The sequence below is a fragment of the Scleropages formosus genome, chromosome 13, assembly GCF_900964775.1.
Source record: "Scleropages formosus chromosome 13, fSclFor1.1, whole genome shotgun sequence".
In the NCBI taxonomy this organism is placed as follows: domain Eukaryota; kingdom Metazoa; phylum Chordata; class Actinopteri; order Osteoglossiformes; family Osteoglossidae; genus Scleropages; species Scleropages formosus.
Genome location: NC_041818.1, coordinates 6347352 through 6365728, shown reverse-complemented (window position 1 = coordinate 6365728; position 18377 = coordinate 6347352).

The window sequence follows — 18377 nt, the reverse complement described above, 5'->3', positions numbered from 1 at the left end:
AATTAAAAAAAACCTTTGAAAACCCTGCAAGGGAAATTCACGTTTACTTTTGGACGCTGAGCCGCACAAGAGCACTAACCGCTTTATTAATGTTTTGCTGTGAAGAAGCGGCAAATGTCAAAGATCACGCCTGAGAACTGCAGATGTTTTCGTGTCAGGCTGCAGGAAGTTCTCTGTTGTCACGTAACGCCTCGTCAGAATGATCGATCATAATGGTATGCGAAAAGACACGATACCTTTGGAAAAAAATTATGTAACATTTATTCATTTAGCTGATGCTTTTCTCCGAAGCGACTTACAATGTTAAAGTTACAGTTATTACAAGCTCATAGTTATTTACCTGTTCATCAGCTGTGTAATTTTACTGGAGCAATTGAAGGTAAAGCAGGGGCACAGCGGAGCGGTGGGCTTGGCCGGGTCCTACTCTCTGGTCTGGGGTTCGAGTCCCACTTGGGGCGCCTTGCGATGGACTGGCATCCCGTCCTGGGTGTGTCCCCTCCCCATCCAGCCTTGCGCCCTGTGTAGCCGGGTTAGGGTCTGCCTTACCGTGACCCCCGCTTGAGACAAGCGGCTTCAGCCGATGTGTGTTAGTGTGAGAATTTAAGGTTAGTACCTTGCATAAGGGTACTACATGTGGGGATCGAACCTGTGGATCCAAAAGCAGTAGCACTAACCGATACACTACCAGCTGTCTTCAATATAGATTCAAAACAATCTAGATATAAATATAGATTTTCCTGAGAATTCATTCAATATACTTAAAAATAAAAGTATATGACAACCTGTTGTACCAGAAATGAGCAACGTCACCACCTCTCTTTTATCCATTTAACTGGCACTTTCCTCCAGAGCAACTTACATTTGTATAGCTGCATTTTCTTTATTGGAGTAATTTAGGATAAGTACCTTGATCAAGGGGGGTGTAGTGATGCAGCGGGTTTGGCCGGGTCCTGCTCTCTGGTGGGTCTGGGGTTCGAGTCCTGCTTGGGGTGCCTTGAGATGGACTGGCGTCCCGCCCTGGGTGTGTCCCCTCCCCTCCAGCCTTGCTCCTTGTGTTGCTGGCTAGGCTCAGGTTTGCCGTGACCCCCCGCTCGGGAAGTGGTTGTAGACATTGTGCGTGTACCTTGATCAAGGAGCTTAAAGCAGAAGATGGGATTTGAACTGGGACACTCTGACCATAACGCCATAATTCCCAGTTACGTCTTCTTGATCATAGCTAAAAATCTTCCTGTTGGGTCCCAGTAACTTTAGCAATTTGGATGTCTCAGGTTCTAGCTGCAGGTTAACTTCAACCCTGAAGGACGTCTGCTCTTAAGCATGGAATGGACCTCATCTTTGCTCTGACTGGAGTTTAATCTGAGCATTTCACTACTTTCCAACATCCAAAGTGTTGCTTCTTGACAAGAGAACAAATTGATTTGTATTCAGTGAGCGAGGAGGCTCCAGAGCCGAGCTCCAGGGTTCAGGTTCATGCACTGTGTAGGAATCTCCTGTTGCCTCTTCACACATCAAAATATCTTCCCAATCAATAAGACGAATTCGTTGCTTTGAATTAAAATAATAGAAAAAACAAAATGATCCCCTGCAAATACATAACGTGAATTTAAAACTAGAACAATGCCAACCTGGAATCTCTATGTGAGACCTATGATGTATATCGCATTTTATATGTATATAATATATATATATATATATACAATACAATATATTTCACATTTTTTTACTAAAAATCTTGTTACCTTCCAGATTGATAGTATCTATAATCAAGTAAATACTTAAACTGAGTAAAAAATTACTTAACTGATACACCGTAACCAGACTGCTTCGCTCATCTACTTCTGTTCATTCGGTGGTCCCGTGCACGAAAGGTAAAGCGTGGAGGTTCTCAGTTCTGGCTCCATTGTGGTGGAACAACCTCCCCCTCTCACTCAGAACTGCTGAATCTCTGTCTACATTCAAAAAGGGTCTGAAAACTCACCCTTTCCGGATTCACTTCGCCCAAGATCTCTCCAGCTCATGTATGGTGTAAATGTTCATGCACCGTAACTTCGTGATCATCTCCAGATAGGCCTTTATAAAGCCACTACTCTTGTATTATATGTACATGTTTGTGTACCTTTTTTTTTAAAAAAAAAAAAAAAAAAAAAAAAAATTGTAGGAAGGTGATCAGGATTCGTCTATCCTAAATTTTGTGCACCTACTCGTGCGATGAACATCGGTGCATAAAGCAGAAAGAAACAAATTAGGTTTACTTAAGAGTCACATGTCTGCAGCCATGTCTCTTTCTCCTAATATAATGCACAACTGTATTTTCTATGAGTTGTGCGTCGCTTTGGAGAAAGTGTCTGCTAAATGAATAAATGTAAATGTAAACTTTATAACAGCAACCTAATTAAAATCATGTTGAAAACTAGAAATAATATTGTTAAAAATGTCAGTCCAGTATAAACAATAAAATAAGTGAAATTTTGGTGTCTGGACCCATTTTTCTCAGTACCGTTACATTTGTTTAAGTTCCTGTCATAGTTGCAGATGGGGCAGCATGGTGGCACAGCGAGCAGCGCTGCTGTCTCACGGTGCCTGCCTGATGCAAGAGAATGTGGGTTCGATCCCTGCTCAGCCTGTGTGGAGTTTGCATGTTCTCCCCATGTTTGTGTGGCTTTCCTCTTGGTGCTCTGGTTTCCTCACACAGTCCAAATACATGCTGTTCAGGTTCCCCATAGTGTGTGAGTGGCAGAGAGAGTGTGTTCCACTGATGTATGGATGAGTGACCCAATGTAAGTAGTGTATCTAGCAGTGTAAGTCACCGCGGTGAATAAGGTGTGTGGGCTGATAACACTACATAGTATCTGTTGTAAGTCACTTTAGAGAAAGTATCTGCTAAGTGAATTAATCTAAAGCATATACTGGAGTATAAACAGAGTTTGATTCTTCCATGATGCCTCATCTGAAGTGATGGAGACAAGATGACTTGTTATCTTTGTTTTTTATACCATAAAAATATCATTTTTCTGTAACTCCTATAACACCACGGGTTCTCATTAACAGGACCTTGTTGGAAATCTTAAGGAAGTTAAATAAAATGATTAATTATTCAGAAAGGCGTCAAGGGCCTAAGATGATGTTAGTAAAAAATTTTCCCAAGTCATCATGACTGACACCATTATGAGCAAAAATGTGAAGGATTTTAGACAATTTTCCCATCTGGTTTTTTCCAGAGTTCCTGAGACTGACACTTTTGGGTTTGTCCACTAGATGGCGCTAAAGCTTTGCATCATTCTAGGCCTCCCAATCCAGATTTGTTCAGTGTAACAAATCTTTACAGTGGCCTAATAACCATGGGCCTCCATTTGGAGTTAATGTTCTGCTTTAGTACTCCAGTCATCATTCACAGTGTGAGAAATCCTGGCATGTTCCATCTATTCAGGGAGAAATCGATGACCCTCTTTGGCTGAAAACGCTACAACTGAACAGGAAATGAGTGCAATGGGGTAATGATACATTTTTGGTCCCGTATTATCCTGAGCTGTCCAGTGCACAGCGCAAAATTTTGGCACCCAAAGTTAGGCTGAGTGTCTGCTGCACGCCTACACCTTCAGCCCACTTCCGTGTGCGGAGAAGCTTGATCAAGCGATGCAGGCAGACAGGACTGTGGGGGTTGTGGACCACGCTGGAGAAGATGTCTTCTCCTGAACCAACTCTGCACGACTTAAGAAAGTGAATGCCAGTTGCGAATAATGACATAATACACACTGATCAAAAATCAAAACCCAACTGCACTTCCACAGGCTGATCAACACCATTGCTGATCTCACTAACTGTCTCATTATTTAGGAAAGTGACATCTAAAGATTGCTTTATAAAATATATTTTTTTACTGTGGGCAGCGGAGAGCACCGGTGTCCCACTGTACCTTGGCTGTGTGATGGGATGTGGGTCCGATCCCTGCGTAGACTATATGGAGTACGTGTGGGCTGGTGGCTGCAAAATGGCCCATTGTAGGTGTTGAGGGGCAGCAGGTCCTGTAATTGCTAGAGGTGCTCCCTTTGGATCTGAAGGTTGCTAGTTTGAATCCCACTTACTGCTGCAGTGCCCTTGAGCAAAGCCCTCACTAACGGCTGCAGTAAAAATGACCCAGCTGTATTAACGGGTTAATCATTGTAAGTCGCAGTGGAGAAAAGCATCAGCTAAGTGAACAAGAATGTTTATCTCCAAAGTGCTCGGTGTTTATCTGTTTAATAATTTTTAATAACAATTTATTTAATAATTGAAAAAGCCAATATGCAGCTACTGGTGTAATGTGACAAATGGACTGTACTTTAGAATCACGTGTTCGCATCCAAATCTCTCCTTCCGTTGATGTGATGCACTCACTGTATTCCTCTCTGAGATGTATATGTTGATTTGGGAAAAAGTGTCTGAATGAATATAAATGATATAAATGTTACACTGCTGTGCTGTATAGATGTGCGAATGACTGTAGGGAGTTTAGTGCAGTGTATCTAACACTGTAAGTCACCACAGATGCAGGTGTTGGCTAAGTACAACATAGTAATCACTGTAGGCTGCTTGGAGAGCAGAGTCTTAAAAAATGCAGTTATGTCAGTGATGATGGACTGTGAGGCTGTCTGGACCGGGCCATTAGCCTCTGCTGCTCAGCCTGTCTATTGGCAGCACTGTTTGCAGTTATTTATTTATTGCTCACATCTGGATATATAGCTCTGCACGCAGGAAAGCAGCACTTAATGCCCAGGGACTCCGGGATCATAGGGGTCCGGTAATGGACACGGAGCATCTCATTTCCATCGTGTCTCATGCAGAGGCTGCTGTATCGAAGCCCACATGAGGGAGCGTGGCACTGGGCCGGAGGAGGGCAGCGCTGAACCCCTGTTAGGGAGATACTGGGGGTGGGGGGTCTTTGTGAAAGCAGGGAAACCGCAAAGCCTCAAGTTGAAAGCAGCTTCCCAGTGAGAGCCCAAAAGGAATCTGATTTCTCCACATTTGATTTGGTTTCATTTGGTGAGAAGAAGTTGATTTCAAAGAGGAGGGCTGTCAGGCGGTGTGCCTGGGGGAAACGGGGTTGGGGGGGAGGTTGGGATGCGAGGGCCGGAGCGCTGAGGTTTTCCAGACGTCCAAAGCAACGGCTTTCTCTTCTGGCAGATTGAAGGCGTCCCGCAGAGGACAGGAGTGAAGGAGTCAAGGTGTCTCCACCTCGGCGGATCCCCCAGCACAGTGTGGAGAAGAGTGGGAGTGTAATTGGAAAGACAGCACTTTAAATGAGGTGTTTATTGTGCCAGTTCACTGGCATTGAAATTCGAGTCAGCGCTGCACAAAGACAGCTCCTCTGTAATCCTTCGGGGTTGGGTAGGGTAGGGTACCGCCGGATGCGTGGGGACGGATGTTTGGTTGCTAGGGGTGCAGGTCCCAGGGGAGAACTGCTTTCAATGCACCCCTGTGACGACACAGAGCGGGTGAAGGGACAATAGCAAGGCAGTAAAGTCGCAAATGTTGCGCGCTTCGAGTTCCCGTTCCTCTTACACATCTCCTGAAGATCCGCACCTCTAATCGGAGGAACGAGGGCAGTGGAGAGGCCAACAAACTGAGGTCCTCAGTCAACAAGTCTCATGTGCTCATGGCTCATGTGCTTTTTCCAACAGTGACCATCAGCAGCTCGAGTAACAGCTTCGAATGACCTGTCAGTCAGCTATGTGGGATCCAAGATGTGGCCACTCAGGGTTGTGGTTCTTTTAAGTTTAGAGCGACCCCCTACGGCCTGTTTCAGCCCCTTTGGTGGCTCAGCTTGTAGTGGCATACTTCTCTGCCGTCACAGCCGTCAGGCTGATGATGTAGTGATCTGAAAAACAGAGAGCGCACAGCGGTAACCCTGAGTGTTTGTTTTCTTTCAGTGTTTGACTGTTTTATTAGCTGCGGGCAGAACACAAGGAAGCCACTTGAAAGCTGTCAGCAATTCAACAGCGGTCACTAGGTACAGGTCTCCTGCTCAGAGTTTTCATTGCCCCTAGGCAAGAATCAATACAACAGCCTTTGGACTTCTATCTCTAAATTAGTGAAGGTACATGTGAATGTTCTATACGCGCATTGCACAAATTTATACCAACCGAAAATGGACTGAAAAATAAAATTTTTACGTTTAAATAAAATAAGTCAGAAGTTTTTGTTAAGGATCAAACAGATATACAGGCAGTCCCCGGGTTATGAATCTCCGACTTACGTACAACCCGTCGTTACGAACCACCCCCTTCCTGACCGGAAGTTAATTTTTTTTGTCACGCTTAAGTAACAATCAGATGAAAACTTCATAATTAAGCCCATTGTATTAAAAATTTGAATTATGTGGAACGGTTCATAACAACGAATGGGCGCCACTTTGCGACGCTCATCAAAACATTGCACGTCTATAACGGTTCATTGGTGCGTGAACCCGAGGTAGGACAAAGACTTCCTTCTTTTCAGTCGGACTATTACGCTCACGACCCCGCCCCGAACGTTCGTACCTGCCCGAAATCAGAGCAGCGGGGTATAAAAAAGCCACACCTGCACACCCTGGTTGCAGAATCTCATTTGAGAAACCCGTCTCTCCAGCGCTCTTAGTGAACCCCCAACAACCTATCCATCCTTCCAAGTCCCTAGTTCTTCTCAATCCCTCGTTCCCACTTCTGACGTCCACGGATCCCGAAACTTGCATCGCCTTCTCGACTACGACGTTGGATTCTCCCCAACACCTACATTTGTGCGTCAACTGACCCACGCCTGTCCCTACCCACAAATCTCTCCTGCTTCCTTGTGTACTGACAAAGGTCCTCTGATTCGGTCCACACACACACACACACACACACACACACACACACACGCCTCATTCTTCTGCCTGCTCAGTATGACATGGACCACATTGCTGGTAACAGTGTCTCGTATGTTGCTGTATTTGGCTTTAATTTACAATAAAATTAAAGCCATACAGTAACACATACAATCACGATTGAAACTAAAGTGGAAATAATAACACGATCTAAAAAAGGTGAAACGCCAATGAACATTAGAAAAGCGAACATTAAAGTTTCTTTAATGTTTTTTATACCTACACACACATTCTCTCTCTCTCTATTATAAATACTGTAGTTATATTTATTGTTGTTGTTTTCATTATTATCATTACATTACATTACACTGTATTCTTCTTTTTCTTATAATTATTATTATTATTATGTTAAAGATGTAAAGAAAGGTACACAATATACTATATATTAAAACAAACATTTGACTAACTGATGTTAGATACCACCCATACCTAACTGTTCCGACTTACATCAAAATCCGACTTAAAGACAGACTGAGGACACGGATCTCGTTCGTAATCCCGGGACTGTCTATATACTCTATACTGCATGTACATTAAAAATGTTACCTACAAAACCACAATGTTTCAGTGACATGGGGCATCAATGTATCATACAATGTTTATGTAATATACAAACCTGCAGATATTTAATTTTCTAATAAACCTTTTTTTGCTTTTTTAAAAAATTCTCTTTTTATTATCTTTTATTATCTTTAAATTATCTTTTTTATTTATCTTTCTTTATTATCTTTTACTAAGCAAGGATTTTTAATTTATTTCCAAGATTTCAATTTTTTCTGGGATTTTAGCAGAAAAATTTTGAGCCCCCAGTTTTTCAGCCTCCCTGGAAAATGACCTAGGTTCACCTAATTATAGTCTATAATATGTTATAGATTAACATAAGCAGCCCCATTGTACACTTTTCACTTATTTCTGGAACATTCTGACACCTTGTGCTGTACCTGGTGCTCCGGGACCTTAATAGTCATAAACATGGTAAACAGTGTCATGAAATATCCAATATCAGTGTACACCTGACACTGACTGCTCTGACTGCCATGCGATGGAAAGAAACAGACCTTTAAATAGCAGAAAAAACATTTAAAAAGTTTGATCTTTGTATATTCTTGTGAAACCACAACCTGGATTTGATTTCTGATGAAGTTATGGAATGTAGGCGGATTAGTCTTACATACTAGTAAAGAAAATACATTTATTGCTATATTCTACACTTACGTTTGGGTTTAGAGTCTGCTGGAGGGTTTGCACCTCCTGGAGAGCAATGTTGTTGAGCCCCCTGCACTTGGGACACCACGGGACAAAAGAGTAGTTGAGGTGGACTACAGTGGGCTTCCGGAAAACAGTGCAGGCAAGTTATTGAGTGTTACTGAGTGTTCGGATGCAGTTGTTTGAAAAAAAGAAAAAAAAGAAAAACACTTTGGTCTGGGAACCCTTTGGAATTATCAGGATTTCTGCATAAATGACAAAAAATGTAAGCTGCTCTTTGTCTAAATAATAATAATAAACAAAGACAGTCTTATTTAAATGAGTCAACCCACAGAACATTTTACTTTTCGATATGTTTATTTAAACACAAGGTCTTCCATGGAGAAGGTATGTGAACCTCAAGGGTAATGTCACCTTAGAAAGAGGGTAATTGGACTCAGGTATTCCAGTCAATGAGGTGTTGGGTTCACCTGCCCTGCTGTATAAAATACCACCGTTTTGGATGCCTGCTCTTCACACAGAATTATGTACAACTGCAATATGACTCTATCTGTAAAGATTACAGGGGACCTCAGAAGAAGAGTCGCTGAACCTCATTGTGCGTGGTTGGTGGTTGGCCATGGTCAGGGTGTTGGACGGAAACTTCCATCCCAAAATTAAATTTTTATAAAATATAAGTGCAGCCATTCAGTAATTAAGCTTGTAGCCATAATGTGGCAGGTTTCAATCCAGTAAGAGGATGTGTGTGCAAGCTGTGAGATGTGCATCCCGGTATCTCTTTATTTCAAATTCAGTTGTAAAAACGTGTTACCGTGAGCTAAAGAAATAAATGATAAACACAACGCGGTCTCCACTTTGGGGCACTAGCTTGCCGTATGCGTCACAGAGCACTCCTTGAATCTGTGCTGCTGAGACATAACTAATACCTTCCAGGAATTACATTTGGGTCATGATAACAGGAGAATTACAACGTGTCGCTCTGCGAGGAATAACTAAGGACTGGAGCGAAACATTTCCGCACGGCTTTGGCCTCAAATAGATCGCTCTCTTAAACATGACTCACAGCTTTTGGGAGTGACATGAAAGATAAATTTTAAATATTGACATGACGTGTCAGTTTCTTCTTGAGCTGCACAAACGGTGTGGACAGTGTGTATAGTGGAAATAAATATGTCAAGGGAATACCGTGCAGAAAACTTGACTTTCTTTGTCGAATGGAGACCCAAAGTTCAGCTGAGGCTATTAAGCGACATTCTAGGAATCTTGAAGAAGATGTACATTTCCCTATCCTGTACTGGTACTCTAACCTGTGATATTTATGATCAAGGGAGGTGCAGAGGGGTTAAATTAATCTATTTTAGCACTCTGTAAGGGGGTAGGGCAGTGTGGCCCATGGGTCAAGACAATCCTCAGAAGAGGTCATTGGTTTACACCCAATGGACCGGTAAGATATCAACCCTAAGCCTTTAGTTTCTGCTGAACTAGTTCTTCTATGATGGCTTGAAAGTACCTTGGTGGTTGAGTCTCTGGCTTGAGTTCTTATCCAGCCTTTTCCACCTTAGTCCATTCAAGATGCATTCTTCTTCTTATGTCATCGAGAAGTGACTGGAGACAACACAACGAGATTCAAACGTCTAGAATCTGGAGGCATCCATTGAGCCCCACCACCATCGCTCCATATGCAATGCTCCATACAGATGGCACGGTGGCACAGCAAGTAGTGCTGCCGTCTCACAGTGCCTGGGAGGTGTGATAGGGTATGAGTTTGATCCCCGCTCAGTCTCTATGGAGTTTTGCATGCTCTCCCCGTGTCTGTGTGGGTTTCCTCTGGGTGCTCTGGTTTCCTCCCACAGTCCAAAGACATGCTATTCAGGTTCCCCCATAGTGTGTGAGTGACAGAGAGGGTGCGTTCCACTGATGTATGGATGAGTGACCCATTGTAAGTAGTGTATCTAGCAGTGTAAGTCACTGTGGTGAATAAGGTGTGCGGGCTGGTAACACTACGTAGAGTTCATTGGAAGTCGCTTTGGAGAAACACATCTGCTAAACAAATAAATCTAAATGTGCCCCTCTTACTCAGTCCCACCCACCCACTGTTGCCCATCCTTTTTCGTACCATTGCGCTTGCGCAGCACCTCTCCAAAATGGAAAACATTGACTTTGCGAGGTCGAACGAAATGTTATGCAGTTTTTTTCAAGGACTAATTCCGACTGAATTTGAGTTTAGCTGTTTTCTAATACCTTTGCCGTAATCTGTGGAGGCCCTGGCTTTGCGGACATCGCTCATCATTTTAATGGGTGCTACAGCGTCAGCCGAGACAGTCTCACTCATTTTCCGCACTGAGCTGCTTTGGATAAACCCCTTATGGTTGCATGAGAGGAGAGGGTTGTTCAGTAAGCAAGTGGTCAAAGGTATTTGTCTCTCCATCGTGATTAACTGTGTGTGTTAAATCTCCGCTGGCAAGATAGTGTGTGAAAAGCAGTACGAAAAAAATCTGCTTAAATTCTTGCCTAAGGTTACAGTCAGGAGATAGAGGAGCATGCAAGCTGGCTCCACCAGACCGTGCCACACTTTTTCCTCAATCTGTTAGGATCTTTAGCTCTCTGCACCACCTATAACTGCCCAATACATACCAGAATCCTGACCTCTAACCTCCGGAATCAACCCCCTCCCCATCCAGAGGGACACCAGCCACTTTCATACGGTCTGCAGAAATTGACCTCTCGGGTCCCTGACAATCTCTGCTGTAACCTCACTTAAATTGTGGTCCATCCCAAGTATAGCTGCTTTATTTCTTTATTACATTCCACATGGACCTACATTAGGTCACACCACCCCTCTTTTCCAAACAATTATTGCACAAAAAAAACTCACTTTTTTGCACCACCTCTTTAAAGTCTGTTTACATCTCTATTTATTGTACCGACCACACCACTGCACTTTATTCCAGTGTTTTTAGTTTAGTAGTTAGTTTTTGTGAACTGTACTGTAGCAGTGATAGTATATGTTGTGTATGTCCTCTTCTATGTCACACCGTGGTCCAGGAGAAATGCTATTTCACTGCAATGTACAGTATGTTCTGAACATGTTGTGGAAGTGGCCATAACGTTGACTTTGACTTTGAAAGTCGGTGTTCACAAACGAGTATGGAGAGGATAACACACGGAGAGACCCTTTCAGGCCCCCTAAATCAGCATGTACTAATTTCCTGAAACAACTAGTGACAACGGGACAAACGCGTGACATCCCGCCAGGAACGGTAGTCCAGGTGAAAGAGTTTCGGTTGAGACGTATCAATGGCATGTAATAGCGAGGCAGACTTGCAACAGGGCAATGCAATAATGCATAGATATAAATTGTCATTCATGACTTTCTGAGCATAAATCTGCATTTATGAAAAATAAAATCTTGGGAAGAAAATAACGTGAGCTGGGGTAGCTTTATGGATTTCATAACTTTATCATTAAAATTAGATCCTGACTGTGCGTTGAGTGTGATGAAGCGCTTCCAGCTCCCTTGGAACTCCTTGGTTATTCTTACACGTGAACGAAATGAAAGAGGACAAATAATACATGGACTTTTATAGCATGTCATGTTTCGAGACACTGCATATTCATCTTCGTGTCGATAGGAGCTTCCTTTCTTCCTCCCCCCTCCCGGCTCTGGGTAAGATCTCTGTGGGGCTGAAAGAGAACGTATTACTTCGCACTTAACTGCTTCTGTGCACGCACTGTTGCCCTGGCAACGCTAGCAGATACACCCAGTAGAGTTGCTCGTGTTGCACGGCAAAGCCCGACTGCTAATGAGTTAAAAGGACATTATATTTCACTCGGCTGCTTGAAACTAGGGAAGAAAAATTGGTGGTAATAACTTAATGCGTTTGATCTGCTGGAACAATCCACCTTTCGGCAGTTTGGTCGTGCCAGCCAATGATATCTGTCACTTCTTGAGTTGGTTTAACTTTAATTTGGTATCAAGAGGACAACCTGTCTTGAGAATGACTAATGTTGTCAGATAGAGGCGGAGGTGAGTGAATATCTTCTGAGCGCCTGTCGTTGCCCGCACCGTTCGTTGACGTGTTGGGGAACGTCTAGCAGGCCCGAGTCCCAACACATGAGTGTCATTATAAAGGGCGCGCTCAGAGAATCAGCGCTTCGCCCCTGTTTCTTACCATCACATCACTGGAAGCTGTGTGTGAACCTCTGGCAACCAGTTCAGGGTGTGGGACAACAGTGGACTATACTCATATGACCGCATTAACAACTGTCAGCGGAACGAATCACGCACCCCGGGGTGAGCGGAACCGGGGCTGCCCACACAAGCCCGCTGGCTTTATATAGCTGGTCTGGGAATGAGCCTCACTCCTGTGAGAAGTACGTGGCGTCTTAACTGCTTCGTTTCTGAAAGGCAAACTGAGAAAAATTAATGTAAACAGGCTACTGTGTCCTACTGAAAAAACTCATCAAATTGAATTAAAACGGTAAAAATGCCATAGTTAGAAATAAGCAATAAATATAATTAATTAGTTAAATTAATTGTAGGTATAAATCTAATTGGAAATGGACTATTTGGAGACTGGTCTTCCTCATCTTTGTTTCAAGGGGCACAGTGGCGCAGAGGGTTTGGCTGGGTCCTGCTCTCTGGTGGGTCTGGGGTTTGAGTGCTGCTTGGGGTGCCTTGCAGTGGACTGGCATCCTGTCCTGGGTGTGTCCCCTCCCCCTTTGGCCTTGTGCCCTGTGTTGCCGGGTTAGGCTCCGGTTTGCCATGACCCCGCTTGGGACAAGAGGTTTGAGACAGAGTGTGTGTGCTTTAAATCAGTTCAGTGGGTGTGTGTTCCTGGCCTGGTGAAGTGAAGCTTGTGTTGGGCTTTGACATGTCCTCTTGTATGAAGATGAGTGTACGGCAATCAGGCTCTCAACCTAAATTGAAGCACAGAACATCACACACACACACATCGTCTGAAACCGCTTGTCCCAAGTGGTGAGCTGAAGCCTAACCCGGCAAGGCTGGCAGGGGGAAGGGGACACACCCAGGACAAGACGCCAGTCCATTGCAAGGCACCCCAAGCTGCACTCAAACCCCAGACCCACCAGAGAGTAGAACCTAGTCAAACCTACTGTGCCACCGCACCCCCCAGCACAGAACATCTCACACACACACACATCATCTGAAACTGCTTGTCCCATGCAGGGTTGCGGGGGAGCCGGAGCCTAACCCAGCAACACAGGGCGTAAGGCTGGAGGGGGAGGGGACACACCCAGGACGGGACATCAGTCCATCGCAAGGCACTCCAAGTGGGACTCAAACCCCAGACCCACTGGAGAGCAGGACCCGGTCAAACCTGCCGCACCACCGCACCCCGCAGCACAGAACATGCAGGGTAGAATAGCAGAATGGTGACACAAATGTGTACACTGTTTTTCATGACATATCCAGCAGTCATTGTACTGTGAAGATATGAATGATGGTGTATCGTACTTCAAGGCTGGAATGTTAGGGTTATTGTTTATTTACACATTTCTGATTCCCGTTCCACTGATGCTGCTATTATCACAATGTGGGCTTCAAATCAGATGGGATATTTTATGTGCACGTCTCTAGCCGTGTTTGAAAGATTCCACATACCGTTCTGGGAATTTTCTAAAAATATTTTTGCAGCTTTTTGACATGAAATTTAATCAGATCTTTTTGTTAGGTCTAATTGTACACGAATGGAGCTTCAGAGAGGGAAAAAATGGTGCCAGTGCTGTGTTATGTGGTCATAGCTGTGAAAAAGTAATAGCTTTAACTGCCCTAAATTGAGAGGGACATTAGAGTCAGTTTGAATACAATCAGGCCACACCAAGGACATGCACATTATAAAAAACTACATACACAATTTATTGCTTACTAATGCACACACATGCATTCGTAAGCAATAAATCACACCCATTACAACTTATAAAGAAAAACAAAGACGACATCTGTGTGGTTTCAAGAAAAAGAAGTCAAATTACATTTTTGCGCAATTTAATTTGTCAATTTTTTTTCCTCAATGTCCAAATAAATTGTTACAGACACACACTGTTTGTAACTGCTTCTCCTGAGTGGGGTTGTGACAAACCTGAGCCTAACCCAGCAACACAGGGCATAAGGCTGGAGGAGGAGGGGACACACCCAGGAGGGGACGCCAGTCCATTGCAAGGCACCCCAAGCAGGAATTGAACCCCAGACCCACCACAGAGCAGGCCCCGGCCAAACCTGCTGCGCCATCACACCCCCTAGTAATACAGTAAATTGTTATTATGCACAAAGTGGCCCTCCCTTCATTTTCGATACAATCAAGCCATTGAAATAAAAACCGAAATCCTGGTTACAGGTCCAAGCTGTACTGCAATGACAATGGTTGGTGTTTGGAAACTCGGATGTTTCAAATATATATTGAATCTTTCCCCCTGCCATGTTCCGTGTCCGGAAGTGAGAGGACGAACCCAAGTGCAGGGCGAACAGGAAGTTTATTAAGGTAATCCAATAACCGTGGTCTCAGACAGGCAAGAGTCACCGAGGGACAATCGTCGTTCAAGGGGAAGATCCGGAAGGCGAAGTCGAGAAGAAGGTGTGGGTCCAGGAGCACAAGAAAGCAAATCAGGTCGGAGGGTTCAGGGATCGGGGAGCAAGGAGTAGGGGTCACGGGGCGATGAGCAGGAAGGCGAAGGGCGAGGAACGAGGAACGAGGAGTAGCAGCAAGGTGTGTCGTGGGAAGCTTGGGCGCGAGGCGAACAAGGTTCCCCGTCAGCCTTGGTCCTGTCGCCGCCTTTTATGCTCCCGTCCTGACTGGTTCCCAGGTGTAGCTCGTTGCACCGGTAGCGTGGGCGTGGCACCCTCAATATATAACACAGATATATAGAATATAGGAAGAAAAACTGCAGTTTCAAAGGAATCATTTTAAACACCGACATTTTGCTTTTTTTTAACAGTTTACTGTACAGTTTCACTTGTCCCTATACCCTACCTTCATCACAGTGGCAAATTTCTTTTGAGAATAAGAAGCACTTACTAAAACCCGGCTACCTGGCACCTGAAACATACGTGATGTTTGAAGAGTCCCGGAAGTGATCGGGATGCAGAAGCGAGACACACGTGTGCCGAATTCTCGCAGCCGGTGAAAGCGGATCCGCTGGACGGAAAACGTGAAACCTCCTGGCTGATCCTTTTATTTTGCATTTGCTTTTCAAGCAATCCGGCGTTGCTTTCAATGAAGATGAGATCAAGTGCCTGTCATCCTACCTGTTCTATGGCAGTCTTTCAATGATGCTCCATTCGCAGAGGCTCATAGGCGCCAGCATGGATGACAATAATTACAGGGTAGGCTGCACTCCTCGTTCCCGCCGCTAAAATAGATGTAATTCATCAGCCCACACAAGAACGACTAAGGGAAGATTTTTGCCCGAATGAATCCAGCTCGAAAGCAATTAATCCCCGATAACTGCTGACTCCTAATTCAATCGTGTGTTTATAGGATGACGAAAGACTGGATTTCTGTAGGGAACGAACAGTACAGAGTCCCTGTAATGAAAAAGATGCAACAGCCAATTTTTGTCTTTTTTTTTCTTGCATCGTGTGTTTAATGGGGCTGGCAGGGATTGGAACTCACAAACTGTTAAATTCGTCGAGCGCCACGGGCAAGGTGATTTAGAAACTTGCCTGCACACTGCTTTATGGTTCAGGGAAATGGAATATTTTGCAGTCTTTTTGCTCTCTAGCATTAAATCAATAATGCCAGCGGCAGAGTGGACTGAGAGAGAGAGAACGAATTCGTGGCCCAACTTTTTCGTCCCTCGACTCGGGGTCGGGCGTGCATTGCATCTCTTTCCACTGGCAAGAGCCAGGACAAAAACCCCCGCCCAAGAGCCCTGCACTAAACAATTGCTCTGCTGGGCCTGTGCACTTCTCAGCTAAACTTCATAACCTGGGTTGCGAATCGCGTCCAGTCTCATCTGCAGTCCAGTGGTGTTTCTCCGGACGGGGAGAATCCGAATGCAGACAAACAGCGAGTGGCCAAATGAAGAACGCAAAGCTCTCAATCATCTCCTCTCGGTGCTGAGAAGAGAACGCAGAAGTGATGCAGAGGTATCCGAAGACCCGTCTGGAGCCGTGCTAAAAAAAAAAGTGGAGTAATCTCTGCCGAGAGTTAGCGCGTAACATTGAGGCCGGCGTGCTTGCAAAAACAGCTGTGCTGAGAGGTCCAGTTCTGTCTACTCTGCAGGTAAAGATGTTGGGGGGGTTGGAATCTTCTTTACCCAGAGGAGCTCATGATTGAACATCAATACCGCATTCTGCTGTGTTTGTACCTTTGCCAGTGTTATAGCGATATAAAGAAATCCATCAAATGAAATAGCGTGCCAACTCTTCTTGGTACTCGATCAGTCCCAGAAAGACTGTCCCGCTTTCACAGTACATCACTATTCCTGGCGGAAGCGGTATCGCAGGTAAACTGTTCCAGTAAACAGCAGTTCTAACAATAGTTCTCATCTGTCATGAATGAAAGACTTACTTTCCAGCGTGGCATATTTTGACTTCTCATGCCGAGTCCACCCCAGGAACAAAAGACAGCAAGGAATATGACTTGTTTGTATGGGGGACTGCTGTGTGTGTGTGTGTGTGTGTGTGTGTGTGTGAGTATGTGTGTTTATATGTGTAATACACCACTGGCCTGGCTGTAGCCATGGATCAGCTTGTGCCAGGTCCCGCTGGGCAAGGAAGGGTAATGCATTCAACACCCGGTGGGGCCAGGCTCTGCTGCTGGGGGGGTTGGGATGCAGAAGCGAGTGTTTAATGAATGCCAGCGGAAGAGCCCCAGGAGGCGTGCCCTTCTCATGAAAGTGCTGCGGCAACACAGGCACTGCGGCTCTCCTGGCCTGGGGCTGAATTATTGATGGTACCCTGTGGTCAGGCAATGTGGAGGGCACAGGGATGGGGGTGCAAAAGCCCAGGGCTGAAAGTGGCTGAAAATACTTTGGGAAGAGGTTCTCCATACAGTATACACACCATGGGGCATGGGGACACAACACTTAAACCCAAGTCGAGACATACGACCACCGCGATGCGTGACGTGTTCGGTCGTTCGCCGAGCTTGGCATTTAGGTTGCAAACGTTTTATCACCAGTCGAGGTGACGTCGCTAAATGCCAAGCTCGGCGAATAACCGAACACCTCAACCATCAACCCGAGCTACGAAGACCACCAATATTCTCTATGATCTTCAACTGTGATGTACAGTACATAATTAATCTCAGGTGTAATTTTAGTGACACTTTCATCCAAAGCAAACTGCTCATTTCTATCGTTGGATATCTTATCGAGGCTGTCTAGGTTAGGCACCTTAATCACATTCGGCCCCTCCCGGGACATAAAACTTTCCGTTGCGTGTTTTTGTCCTTAACCATGATGCTACCTCATGCCCACGCACTTCAACTTGAGCTTCTGAACATCACGCAGAAGTTTTGCTGGAATACAGCTGTGCCACCCCCAGCTCCACAGACCCCCAGTGGCCCTTAACTCACAATAACAGCCTTCTTTATGTTTCACTGTCAGTGTGCCACAGCTGCGCCTCTCGCACAACAAACACATGATCGTGACAAGACAGGAAAGCGAATGAAGACGGGGCCCTCCTGACTGCAAATCTCAACCCAATACCTTAAAACACACAGCCGTTGACGTCTACGAAAAATGAAGACTCCATCGACCAAATCGCATTTCTTAACGCTTTGTGTCGGCTGCAACAAATAAAAAGTAATTTTTCATATTGCTTTTCACCTTTCTAATGTATAACTGAACTGGATTATGTAGATGTCCTTTTAAGCAAAACAGATCTGGAGGCACCGCTATCGTTTATTTTTTGAGATGACATCGCTGCCTTTGTGCATATGAGTATTTATTATTGCAGGATGTATCAGATAAGGTGAGCAACTTAAGAGGAACACAAATCAAGTTTCATTTACCTTTTCATTTATGTTTCTCTGCAGATAGTCGCGAGCGCAAATTGCAAGTCAAGGGGCAAATTAAAATTGATAACCCCAGGCTTTTCACCTGCATGGTAATTGGCTTCTTGTGTGCCTGCTTTACTGATGCTGATACTGACCTTAGAATAGCTTGTAAACAGGATGAATTGCGCCGCTGTGCATATTAAAATAAAACTCAGTGAGATGGTGCTATATCACTCCTTATCTAATTTGTCTGTGGTGCGCAGCCAGCTTGTTACAGTAAATGAAAAGTCAGGTAGTAACCCTGGTACTTTGATCTTGTTTAAAACACA